The sequence below is a fragment of the Tamandua tetradactyla genome, chromosome 5 (genome assembly GCF_023851605.1).
Source record: "Tamandua tetradactyla isolate mTamTet1 chromosome 5, mTamTet1.pri, whole genome shotgun sequence".
Taxonomy (NCBI): Eukaryota; Metazoa; Chordata; class Mammalia; order Pilosa; family Myrmecophagidae; genus Tamandua; species Tamandua tetradactyla.
The window spans coordinates 144,317,112-144,330,602 of NC_135331.1; the positions used below are offsets into that span (position 1 = coordinate 144,317,112).

At 35.7% G+C, this 13,491-nt stretch overlaps 1 protein-coding gene across 2 annotated transcripts in view; it reads left to right on the forward strand.

Moving 5' to 3' along the window:
- Nucleotides 1-13,491, forward strand: part of CFAP206 (cilia and flagella associated protein 206) — an 85,127-nt gene that overhangs the window by 25,750 nt on the left and 45,886 nt on the right. The gene's annotated exons all lie outside the window — the stretch shown is intronic.

The window sequence follows — 13,491 nt, forward strand, 5'->3', positions numbered from 1 at the left end:
ACCCACTCAAATGGGTGGAGACATGTCATCCCCTAATCCAGTTTAACAACCATTCTTGACTAAATCACATCAACCAGGGAGATGATCTCATTACAGTTTCAAACATACAGTATTAAATAGAGATTATTCTACCTTTATGAAATGGAAGTTATATTAAAATATGGCTTTTCTTAGGGGGTATGCTTCCTTTCAAACCAGTACATGGGGTACACAACAGTTTCAGCCCAGCACAAGAAGTTAGCCATTTTCTGCTGGCTTGCATTGTTTATTATGGGAAATCAGTGAAAATCTTACCTTCATTTCGTTGTGTATAATATGCCTTATACTTTCCTCTTGCTGCTTTTATGATCTTTCCCCTTATTGCTGATTTTCAGAAGTCTTATTATGATGTGTCTTGGCATGGTTTTCTTTATGTTTATTTTATTTTGGATTTTTTAGTTTCTTTGATTTTTGAGTTCATATTTTTTCATCAACTTTGGAAACTTTTGGCCATTATTTCTTTATATATTTTTCTGTTCTCACTCTAGGACTTCAATTTCATATTATTAGACCCTTTGATATTGTCCCACATGTCACTAATGCTTTGCTATTGTTTTCAGTGTGCTTTCTCTCTGTGCTTCAATTTGGATAATTTCTATTGCTTTTTTCCCAAGCTCATTGGCCTTTTCTTCTGTAGTGTTAATTAGCTAGTAATTTCATCTAGTGAATTTTTCATTTTGGGAATATTGTTGCTCATCATTAGTCATTTGATTCTTTTTTAAATCTTCCATTTCTCTCATCATTATGTTCATGTTTTCCTCCAAATCCTTGAGCATATTTGTAACATTTTTAATAGTTCTTTTAAATCCATTCATTTTTCTTTCTTTTGAATCCTATCATTTCTCTCATTCAGCAGACTATTTCTATGACTAGTTGTCATATCTTTTTTTTTCTGTCTCTCTTACCCTTTATTGCAACCTCCTTTCTGTATAATTTATCTTTTATTCCAAGAGTTTTAACCTTTCAATTATTGATTTTTTTGTTCATTTTGTTTTGTTTTTAAATGTAATTTTATTGAGATATATTCACACACTAAATAAACCATATGACATATACACTCACTGGTTTACAATATCACCACATAGTTGTGCATACTTCTTCATAATCAGTTTTAGAACATTTTCACTACTCCAAATTATAAATAAAAACTTTTTAAAAATCCTCCCATGCCCTTATCCCCCCTTATTATTAACCCATGGTATTGGTGTGGTACATTTGTTGCTGTTGATGAAAGAATATTAAAATATTTCTATTAACAATAGTCCATAGTTTGCAATAAGTACTATTTTTCCCATATACTCTTGTTAGTAACAGCTTGTAATAGTATCGTACATTTGTTCTAGTTCATGAAATAACTTTTTAATATTTGTACAGTTAATCACAGACATTGTCCACCACAAGATTCACTGTGGTATACATTACCACGTTTTTTGTTTTTGTTTTTGTTTTTTGGGTGCATGGTCCGGGAATAGAACCCGGGTCTCACATGGAAGGCGAGCATTTTACCACTGAACCACCCATGCACCCCCTACATTACCGTATTTTAACCTCCAGTTTTCCTTCTGGTGACATACATGACTCTAAAGTTGCCTTTCCACCACATTCACGTACCTTTTAGTACAGTTAAATATTCTCACAATAATGTGCTACCATTACCTCTATCCATTACCAAACAATTAAATTCAATGTGGTTCAACATTCTGTACATTCTCAGTTTCTGTTTATCAGTGTGAATATTTTAAACTCATTCTCATTTTTGAAGGACAGTTTTGACAGATACAGAATTTGGGCTGGTGCTTTTTCTCTTTCAGAGCTATAAATGTATTATACCACTGCCTTCTCATCTCCATGGTTTCTGATGAGAAATAGATACTTAGTTGTATTGAGGATCATTTCTATATGGCAAATTGTTTTTCTCTGGCTGCTTGTAGAATTCTCTTTTTATCTTTGGCATTTGACATTGCAGTTAGTATATGTCTTGGAATAGTTCTATTAGGATTTATTCTGTTTGGAGTACATTTCACTTCTTGGAAATATATATTTATGTTTTTCAAATGAGTTGGGAAGTTTTTGGCCATTATTTCCTTGAATATTCTTTCTGCCCCCTTTTCCTTCTTTTCTCCTTCTGGGCACCCATGACACATATGTTTGTGGGATTTGTGCTGTCATTCAAATCTCTGAGACACTGCTCAATTTTTTCTATTCTTTTCTCTATCTGTTCTTCCAACTGTAAGATTTTGAACGTCGGTCTTCCAATTTGCTGTTTCTTTTCTGCCTTTTCAAATCTGCTGTTGTGTGCCTCTAATGTATTTGTAACCTCCATTGTTGTGCCTTTTATTCCCATAATTTCTGTTATATTTTCTTTCTAAACTTTGAAGTTCTTCTTTATGGTCACACATTCTTTGTCTTACTATCCTTTAGGGTTTTTTTTGTTTGTTTGTTTGTTTTGCATAGGCAGGCACCTGGAGTCAAGCCTAGGTCTCCGGCATGACAGGTGAGAATTCTTCCACTGAGCCACCATCGCACCACCCTATCCTTTAATTTTATTTCCATATTTTCCTTATCTCATTGAATTGATTATGGAGATTTGTTTGAACATCTTGATTAGCTGTTCCAAATTCTTTGTCTAATTTGAACTTTTAATTTGTTCCCTTGATTGAGCTATATCTTCCTATTTCTTAGAATGGCTTGTAATTTTTTGCAGATGTCTGGGTATCTTATTATCTCAATGAGTTAACTCTGAAGGTCTATTTTTCCTTCTTGTCTAGGGTTTTATTATCGATTGACTTTGTGTTAAGGCTCTTTTTTTTTGGTTTGTTTAACTTTTTTTATTGCACGGTATAACATATATACAAAGCAAAGGAATAAAAAAGCAATAGTTTTCAAAGCACTCTTCAACAAGTGGTTACAGAACAGATCCCAAAGTTTGTCCTCGGCTACCATATGATCCTCTCAGATTTTCCTTCTAGCTACTCCAGAGTATAGGAGGCTAGAGGGCTTAAATATTTTTTTTGTCATTACAATAGACATTTTTTTTCCTTTTTTGAGATCAATAACATATATACCAAAAAGCTATGCATTTCCAAGCACAGCACCACAATTAGTTGTAAACATATTTCAGACTTTAACATGGGTTACAGTTTCACAATTTTAGGTTTTTACTTCTAGCTCCTCTAAAATACAGGAGACTAAAAAATATCAATTTAAAGATGCAGCATTTGTATTAATTTAACTCCTATCTTCTATTTATAATTCCACCATCACGTTTGATCTTTCCATACCTCTCTTTGGGGGTGTTTGGGCTATGGCAATTCTAAGTTTTTGTATTGGAAGGATCTGTCATTAATATTGGGTAGGGAGATGGAACTATCTGATGTTCTGGAGAGGCTGGGATAGGTTTCAAGACTTATCTGGACCAGGGACCCATCTGGAAGTTGTAGGTTTCTGGAAAGTTACTCTAGTGCTTGGAACCCTTGTGGAATCTTATATAGTGCCCTAGGTGTTATTTAGGATTGGCTGGAATGGTCCTGGTTGGGGGTTGGCAGGTTATGATAGGTAGCAAGGTCTACCTGAAGCTTGCATAAGAGCAACCTCCAGAGTAGCCTCGTGACTCTGTAAGGCTCTTCTCTGATGCTGGACCTTTAGAGTAGCTCTTGTTTAACTGTTTCTCAGCTCTTCTTCATTTAATTCTTACCCTGATATGCAGTACAATTTATAAGTTTTCACTTTTTGTGCAATTGTTTCATCTCCAGTTATAAACTTCTTTTCTCTGTTTCTTCTCTAGGAATCTTGATCTGTTCTGTTTTTGTGCAGAATTTTCTCCCCAGCTCCAATGATTTGTTTAAATTCTCTCCCTCACTCAGGGCCTTCTTTTCTTTTCAGTTTTCAGTTCTGGGACTTGTCCTGTCTTATAGCAGTTCAGTTCCCACCTAACCTCTGATTTTGTTCTCTGTGAGGCTTTTCTGCCTCCAGTTTCTTCTCCCTTAGGGTATCCTGCCCCAGTGATTCTGATGGGGTCAATCCAGAAAATTCCATTTTGCATTTAAGGGGTCTAGCCAACGAAAACTAGATTGAGTGTGAGTGTGCGTCCTTTTACCAATCCTGTTCCCACAGCTCTTTCTCTCTTTTTTAACCCCTTATGGGTCTTTCTGCATGCAGCATACTTCAATGGCTTATGTCCCATCCTTTGTTTCTTCAGACTTTGGTCCCTGTGTGTGGTTCTGCATGACACTGCTATGATGTCTTTATAGTTTGCATCTGTGGCACACGGGACCTGGGCCATGCTGCCTGAATCACTCCCATACTGCTGGGGACCAAGTGAGGGGAAGGAGCCTGGACTAGCAGGTCAAGGGAGAAAAATCTCCTACCTGATCTTAGAAATTATGTTTCTTTTTTTTCAATTCAGCATTTGTGGAGTCCTTCTCCTTACTCTATTATCTTCTAAAGATCCAAGCAAATGGACTATTCCTTTTATTAGGTGATTCTGAGGGGAGACTTTTCCAGGGAAGCCTGACATCACCATATTAATGACATTACACCCTCACATTCGCTTTTGTCAGTGATCTGCTGGAAGGTTATTATAAGAAAGTGCTGTGTGAAACTGTGACACGTGCTATAAGAATGATGTAGAGGACATTGTTCATTTTATAGTATCTTTTTGCAGATTTCAATCATGTATGGTGTTTAACCAACTAACTTGCACTCTGAATTGTCATTGGAATTCTTATCTCTAAGTGCTTGAGTATAAAAGTGAAGAGTGGAGACTCTGCTACCAGACCTCATGGGTTCTAATTTTACTCTGCCATTTACTAAATGTGAGTCCTTGAGAAAGTTGCTTACCTTCCCTGTGCCTTGATACTCTCATCTGTAAAATGGGGTTATTAATAGTATCCACTTTGTAAAAGAAGGTAGAACAGTGCTTAGCATGTAGTAAGAGCTCAATAAACGATGATGATTCCCATCATCATTGTTGTTAGGGCCTTAGCAGAGTAGCTCTGGTTCCATTTGGTAGGAGCACAGCTGAAGAGCTCTTTTTTTTCTAGACAATACCTCATTTTGAAGGCCCTTGCTGTCCATGTTATTAAGATGGCTAACTTTCTAATCTTAGCACTTTTTCTGGCCATTTCACACCAGTGTCAGTCAGAACCCAGATGAATTCTCTTAGCTGCCAGACTCTCTGCTGCTTAATCACTGTTTCTTCTTGTCTTGTTTTTTAAGTATCCAATCCTCTCCCATCAATCTGCTTTAGTTATAGTAAAGGTTAATTATTATAGAATGGATATTGGTTTAATCAGAATTATCTCTAGATTATAAAATGTCAATCTGTTTACGCTTCCTGAGACTTATTCCTATCTTGAAATCTATGAATATTCTTTAAGTCATATTATTTGAACGTTTATTAATATAATTTTTGTAGTATTTATTTTAGTTTTAAAAATTATCTCTTGCCAATGTTACATTCAGTTTATGTAAAAAATTAAATTCAATTAGAGCCTGGGAAGATAATAGAGTGTTTTATTTTATTTATTTACTTATCTATTTTTTACTTTTTCTTATTTTTTATTTTTATTTTATTTTTACAATTTTTATTAATAAAACCAATCAACATACAATATGAACATTCTTTTTTTTCATCACATAGTTGTATATTCATCAACATGATCATTTCTTAGAACATTTACATCAATTCAGGAAAAGAAATAAAAAGAAAACAGAAAAAAATTCATACATACTATACCTCTTACTCCTCCCTTTCATTGATCACTAGCATTTCAATCTACTAAATTTCTTTTAACATTTGTTCCACCTATTATTTATTTATTTGTAATCCATATGTTTTACTCATCTGTCCATAAGGTAGATAAAAGAAGCATCAGACACAAGGTTTTCACAATCACACAGCCACATTGCGAAAGCTATTTCATTATACAGTCATCTTCAAGAAACATGGCTACTGGAACACAGCTCTACATTTTAGGCAGTTCCCTCCAGCCTGTCTGTTACACCTTAACTAAAAAGGTGATATCTACTTAATGTGTAAGAATAAACCTCCAGGATAACCTCTCAACTCTGTTTGGAATCTCTCTTTTAATATGCTGTTGTATTCGATTTGCAGGAATTTTGTTGAGGATTTTTGCATCTATATTCATAAGAGAGATTGGTCTGTGGTTTTCTTTTCTTGTAATATCTTTGTCTGGCTTTGGTATGAGGGTGATGTTGGCTTCATAGAATGAGTTAGATAGCTTTCCCTCCTCTTCAGTTTTTTTGAAGAGTTTGAGCAGAATTGGTACCAATTCTTTCTTGAATGTTTGGTAGAATCCACATGTGAAGCCATCTGGTCCTGGACTTTTCTTTTTGGGGAGTTTCTTAATGACTAATTCAATTTCTTTACTTGTGATTGGTTTGTTGAGGTCATCTATTTCTTCTTGAGTCAATGTTGTTTGTTCATGCCTTTCTAGGAAGTTGTCCATTTCATCTACATTGTTGAGTTTATTAGCATAAAGTTGTTCATAGTATCCTCTCATTACTTCCTTTATTTCTGTGGGGTCAGTAGTTATGTCTCCTCTTCCATTTCTTATTTTATTTATTTACATCCTCTCTCTTCTTCTTTTTGTCAACCTTGCTAAGGGTCTGTTCTGGTTTGCTAGCTGCCAGAATGCAACACACCACAGACAGATTGGCTTTTAATAAAAGGGGATTTATTTTGTTAATTCTTCAGAGGAAAGGCAGCTAACTTTTCACTGAGGTTCTTTCTTATGTGGAAGGCACAGGATGGTCTCTGGTTGTCTTCTCTCCAGACCCCTGGGTTCCAACAACTTTCCCCGGGGTGAATTCTTTCTGCATCTCCAAAGGCCTGGGCTGAGCTGCAAGTGCTGAGATGAGGAATGCTGAGCTGCTTAGGCTGTGCTACATTGCATTCTCTCATTTAAGCACCAGGCAATTAAGTCAAATATCACTCATTGCAACAGACACGCCTCCTAGCTGACTGCAGATGTAATTAGCAACAGATGAGGTTCATGTACCATTGGCTTATGTCCACAGCAACAGAACTAGGTATGCTCACCTGGCCAAGTTGACAACTGAATCTAACTAACACAGGGTCCATCAATCTTGTTGATTTTCTGATAGAGCTTCTGATTTTGTTGATTTTCTCAATTGTTTTCTTGTTCTCAATTTCATTTATTTCTGCTTTAATCTTCATTATTTCTTTCCTTTTGCTTGTTTTGGGGTTAGTTTGCTGTTCTTTCTCTAATTCTTCCAAGGGGACAGTTAATTCCTTGATTTTTGCTGTTTCTTCTTTTTTGATATAGCTATTTAGGGCAATAAATTTCCCTCTTAGCACTTTGCTGCATCCCATAATATCGACATAACATGATATGTCGTGTTTTTATTTTCCTTGAAATATTTACTGATTTCACTTGTAATTTCTTCCTTGACCCACTTGTTGTTTAAGAGTGTATTGTTGAGCCTCCATATATTGGTAAATTTCTAGCACTCTGCCTATTATTGAATTTCCAACTTCATTCCTTTATGATCTGAGAAAGTGTTGTGTATGATTTCAGTCTTTTTAAATTTATTGAGACTTGCTTTGTGACCCAGCATGTGGTCTGTACTTGAGAATGATCCATGAGCACTTGAGAAAAGGTATATCCTGCTGCTGTGGGGTGTAATGTTCTATAAATGTCTGCTAAGTCTAGTTCATTTATTGTATTATTCAAATTCTCGGTTTCTCCATTGATCCTCTGTCTAGATGTTCTGTCCATTGATGAGAGTGGGGAATAGAAGTCTCCAATATTATGTAGATGTGTCTATTTCTCTTTTCAGTGTTTGCCTCATGTATTTTGGAGCATTCTGGCTCAGTGCATAAATATTTATGATTGTTATGTCTTCATGGTTAATTGTTCCTTTTATTAATACATAGTGTCTTCTTTGTCTCTTTTAACTGTTTTACATTTGAAGTCTAATTTGTTGGATATTAGTATAGCTACTTCTGCTCTTTTTTTTGTTTTTTTGTTTTTTTATTAATTAACGGAAAAAAAGAAATTAACCCAACATTTAGAAATCATACCATTCTACATATGCAATCAGTAATTCTTAACATCATCACATAGATGCATGATCATCATTTCTTAGTACATTTGCATCGGTTTAGAAGAACTAGCAACACAACCGAAAAAGATATAGAATGTTAATATAGAGAAAAAAAAAGTAATAATAGTAAGAACAAAACAAAACAAAACAAAACAAAAACCTATAGCTCGGATGCAGCTTCATTCAGTGTTTTAACATGATTACTTTACAATTAGGTATTATTGTGCTGTCCAATTTGGAGTTTTTGTATCTAGTCCTGTTGCACAGTCTGTATCCCATCAGCTCCAATTACCCATTATCTTACCCTGTTTCTAACTCCTGCTGAACTCTGTTACCAATGACATATTTCAAGTTTATTCTCGAATGTCCGTTCACATCAGTGGGACCATACAGTATTTGTCCTTTAGTTTTTGGCTGGATTCACTCAGCATAATATTCTCTAGGTCCATCCATGTTATTACATGGTTCATAAGTTTATCTTGTCTTAAAGCTGCATAATATTCCATCGTATGTATATACCACAGTTTGTTTAGCCACTCTTCTGTTGATGGAGATTTTGGCTGTTTCCATCTCTTTGCAATTGTAAATAACGCTGCTATAAACATTGGTGCGCAAATGTCCGTTTGTGTCTTTGCCCTTAAGTCCTTTGAGTAGATACCTAGCAATGGTATTGCTGGGTCGTATGGCAATTCTATATTCAGCTTTTCGAGGAACCGCCAAACTGCCTTCCACAGTGGTTGCACCCTTTGACATTCCCACCAACAGTGGATAAGTGTGCCTCTTTCTCCGCATCCTCTCCAGCACTTGTCATTTTCTGTTTTGTTGATAATGGCCATTCTGGTGGGTGTGAGATGATATCTCATTGTGGTTTTGATTTGCATTTCTCTAATGGCCAGGGACATTGAGCATCTATTCATGTGCCTCTTGGCCATTTGTATTTCCTCCTCTGAGAGGTGTCTATTCAAGTCTTTTTCCCATTTTGTAATTGGGTTGGCTGTCTTTTTGTTGTTGAGTTGAACAATCTCTTTATAAATTCTGGATACTAGACCTTTATCTGATATGTCGTTTCCAAATATTGTTTCCCATTGTGTAGGCTGTCTTTCTACTTTCTTGATGAAGTTCTTTGATGCACAAAAGTGTTTAATTTTGAGGAGTTCCCATTTATTTATTTCCTTCTTCAGTGCTCTTGCTTTAGGTTTAAGGTCCATAAAACTGCCTCCAATTGTAAGATTCATAAGATATCTCCCTACATTTTCCTCTAACTGTTTTATGGTCTTAGACCTAATGTTTAGATCTTTGATCCATTTTGAGTTAACTTTTGTGTAGGGTGTGAGATATGGGTCTTCTTTCATTCTTTTGCATATGGATATCCAGTTCTCTAGGCACCATTTATTGAAGAGACTGTTCTGTCCCAGGTGAGTTGGCTTGACTGCCTTATCAAAGATCAAATGTCCATAGATGAGAGGGTCTATATCTGAGCACTCTATTCGATTCCATTGGTCGATATATCTATCTTTATGCCAATACCATGCTGTTTTGACCACTGTGGCTTCATAATATGCCTTAAAGTCAGGCAGTACAAGACCTCCAGCTTCGTTTTTTTTCCCTCAAGATGTTTTTAGCAATTCGGGGCACCCTGCCCTTCCAGATAAATTTGCTTATTGGTTTTTCTATTTCTGAAAAATAAGTTGTTGGGATTTTGATTGGTATTGCATTGAATCTGTGAATCAATTTAGGTAGGATTGACATCTTAACTATATTTAGTCTTCCAATCCATGAACACGGTATTCCCTTCCATCTATTTAGGTCTTCTGTGATTTCTTTTAGCAGGTTTTTGTAGTTTTCTTTATATAGGTTTTTTGTCTCTTTGGTTAAATTTATTCCTAGGTATTTTATTCTTTTAGTTGCGATTGTAAATGGGATTCATTTCTTGATTTCCGCCTCAGCTTGTTCATTACTAGTGTATAGAAAAGCTACAGATTTTTGAATGTTGATCTTGTAGCCTGCTACTTTGCTGTACTCATTTATTAGCTCTAGTAGTTTTGTTGTGGATTTTTCCGGGTTTTCGACGTATAGTATCATATCGTCTGCAAACAGTGATAGTTTTACTTCTTCCTTTCCAATTTTGATGCCTTGTATTTCTTTTTCTTGCCTAATTGCTCTGGCTAGAACTTCCAACACAATGTTGAATAATAGTGGTGATAGTGGACATCCTTGTCTTGTTCCTGATCTTAGGGGGAAAGTTTTCAATTTTTCCCCATTGAGGATGATATTAGCTGTGGGTTTTTCATATATTCCCTCTATCATTTTAAGGAAGTTCCCTTGTATTCCTATCTTTTGAAGTGTTTTCAGCAGGAAAGGATGTTGAATCTTGTCAAATGCCTTCTCTGCATCAATTGAGATGATCATGTGATTTTTCTGCTTTGATTTGTTGATATGGTGTATTACATTAATTGATTTTCTTATGTTGAACCATCCTTGCATACCTGGGATGAATCCTACTTGGTCATGATGTATAATTCTTTTAATGTGTTGTTGGATACGATTTGCTAGAATTTTATTGAGGATTTTTGCATCTATATTCATTAGAGAGATTGGCCTGTGGTTTTCTTTTTTTGTAATATCTTTGCCTGGTTTTGGTATGAGGGTGATGTTGGCTTCATAGAATGAATTAGGTAGTTTTCCCTCCGCTTCGATTTTTTTAAAGAGTTTGAGGAGAGTTGGCACTAATTCTTTCTGGAATGTTTGATAGAATTCAGATGTGAAGCCGTCTGGTCCTGGACTTTTCTTTTTAGGAAGCTTTTGAATGACTAATTCAATTTCTTTACTTGTGATTGGTTTGTTGAGGTCATCTATGTCTTCTTGAGTCAAAGTTGGTTGTTCATGTCTTTCCAGGAACCCGTCCATTTCCTCTAAATTGTTGTATTTATTAGTGTAAAGTTGTTCATAGTATCCTGTTATTACCTCCTTTATTTCTGTGAGGTCAGTAGTTATGTCTCCTCTTCCATTTCTGATCTTATTTATTTGCATCCTCTCTCTTCTTCTTTTTGTCAATCTTGCTAAGGGTCCATCAATCTTATTGATTTTCTCATAGAACCAACTTCTGGCCTTATTGATTTTCTCTATTGTTTTCATGTTTTCAATTTCATTTATTTCTGCTCTAATCTTTGTTATTTCTTTCCTTTTGCTTGCTTTGGGATTAGTTTGCTGTTCTTTCTCCAGTTCTTCCAAGTGGACAGTTAATTCCTGCATTTTTGCCTTTTCTTCTTTTCTGATATAGGCATTTAGGGCAATAAATTTCCCTCTTAGCACTGCCTTTGCTGCGTCCCATAAGTTTTGATATGTTGAGTTTTCATTTTCATTCGCCTCGAAGTATTTGCTAATTTCTCTAGCAATTTCTTCTTTGACCCACTCGTTGTTTAGGAGTGTGTTGTTGAGCCTCCACGTATTTGTGAATTTTCTGGCACTCCGCCTATTATTGATTTCCAACTTCATTCCTTTATGATCCGAGAAAGTGTTGTGTATGATTTCAATCTTTTTAAATTTGTTAAGGCTTGCTTTGTGACCCAGCATATGGTCTATCTTTGAGAATGATCCATGAGCACTTGAGAAAAAGGTGTATCCTGCTGTTGTGGGATGTAATGTCCTATAAATGTCTGTTAAGTCTAGCTCATTTATAGTAATATTCAAATTCTCTATTTCTTTATTGAAATCTGTCTAGATGTTCTGTCCATTGATGAGAGTGGTGAATTGAAGTCTCCAACTATTATGGTATATGAGTCTATTTCCCTTTTCAGTGTTTGCAGTGTATTCCTCACGTATTTTGGGGCATTCTGGTTCGGTGCGTAAATATTTATGATTGTTATGTCTTCTTGTTTAATTGTTCCTTTTATTAGTATATAGTGTCCTTCTTTGTCTCTTTTAACTGTTTTACATTTGAAGTCTAATTTGTTGATATTAGTACAGCCACTCCTGCTCTTTTCTGGTTGTTATTTGCACGAAATATCTTTTCCCAACCTTTCACTTTCAACCTATGTTTATCTTTGGGTCTAAGATGTGTTTCCTGTAGACAGCATGTAGAAGGATCCTGTTTTTTAATCCATTCTGCCAATCTATGTCTTTTGATTGGGGAATTCAGTCCATTAACATTTAGTGTTATTACCGTTTGGATAATATTTTCCTCTAGCATTTTGCCTTTTGTATTGTATATATCATATCTGATTTTCCTTCTTTCTACACTCTTCTCCATACCTCTCTCTTCTGTCTTTTTGTATCTGACTCTAGTGCTCCCTTTAGTATTTCTTGCAGAGCTGGTCTCTTGGTCACAAATTCTCTCAGTGACTTTTTGTCTGAGAATGTTTTAATTTCTCCCTCATTTTTGAAGGATAATTTTGCTGGATATAGGAGTCTTGGTTGGCAGTTTTTCTCTTTTAGTAATTTAAATATATCATCCCACTGTCTTCTAGCTTCCATGGTTTCTGCTGAGAAATCTACACATAGTCTTATTGGGTTTCCCTTGTATGTGATGGATTATTTTTCTCTTGCTGCTTTCAAGATCCTCTCTTTCTCTTTGACCTCTGACATTCTAACTAGTAAGTGTCTTGGAGAACGCCTATTTGGGTCTAATCTCTTTGGGGTGTGCTGCACTTCTTGGATCTTTAATTTTAGGTCTTTCATAAGAGTTGGGAAATTTTCAGTGATAATTTCTTCCATTAGTTTTTCTTCTCCTTTTCCCTTCTCTTCTCCTTCTGGGACACCCATAACATGTATATTTGTGCGGTTCATATTGTCCTTGAGTTCCCTGATACCCTGTTCAAATTTTTCCATTCTTTTCCTGATAGTTTCTGTTTCTTTTTGGAATTCAGATGTTCCATCCTCCAAATCTCTAATTCTATCTTCTGTCTCTTTAAACCTATCATTGTAGGTATCCATTGTTTTTTCCATCTTTTGTACTTTATCCTTCACTTCCATAAGTTCTGTGATTTGTTTTTTCAGTTTTTCTATTTCTTCTTTATGTTCAGCCCATGTCTTCTTCATGTCCTCCCTCAATTTATCGATTTGATTTTTGAAGAGATTTTCCATTTCTGTTTGTATATTCGGCATTAGTTGTCTCAGCTCTTGTATCTCATTTGAACTATTGGTTTGTTCCTTTGACTGGACCATATTCTCAATCTTCTGAGCATGGACCGTTATCTTCTGCTGCTGGCGTCTGGGCATTTAGTCAGATTTCCCTGGGTGTCGGACCCAACAGGGTTGTAAGATTTTTCTGTGAAATCTCTGGGTTCTGTTTTTCTTATCTTGCCCAGTAGGTGGCGCTCGTGGCGCACGTTTGTCTCACGTGTTTGGAAGGGATCCCCCCGG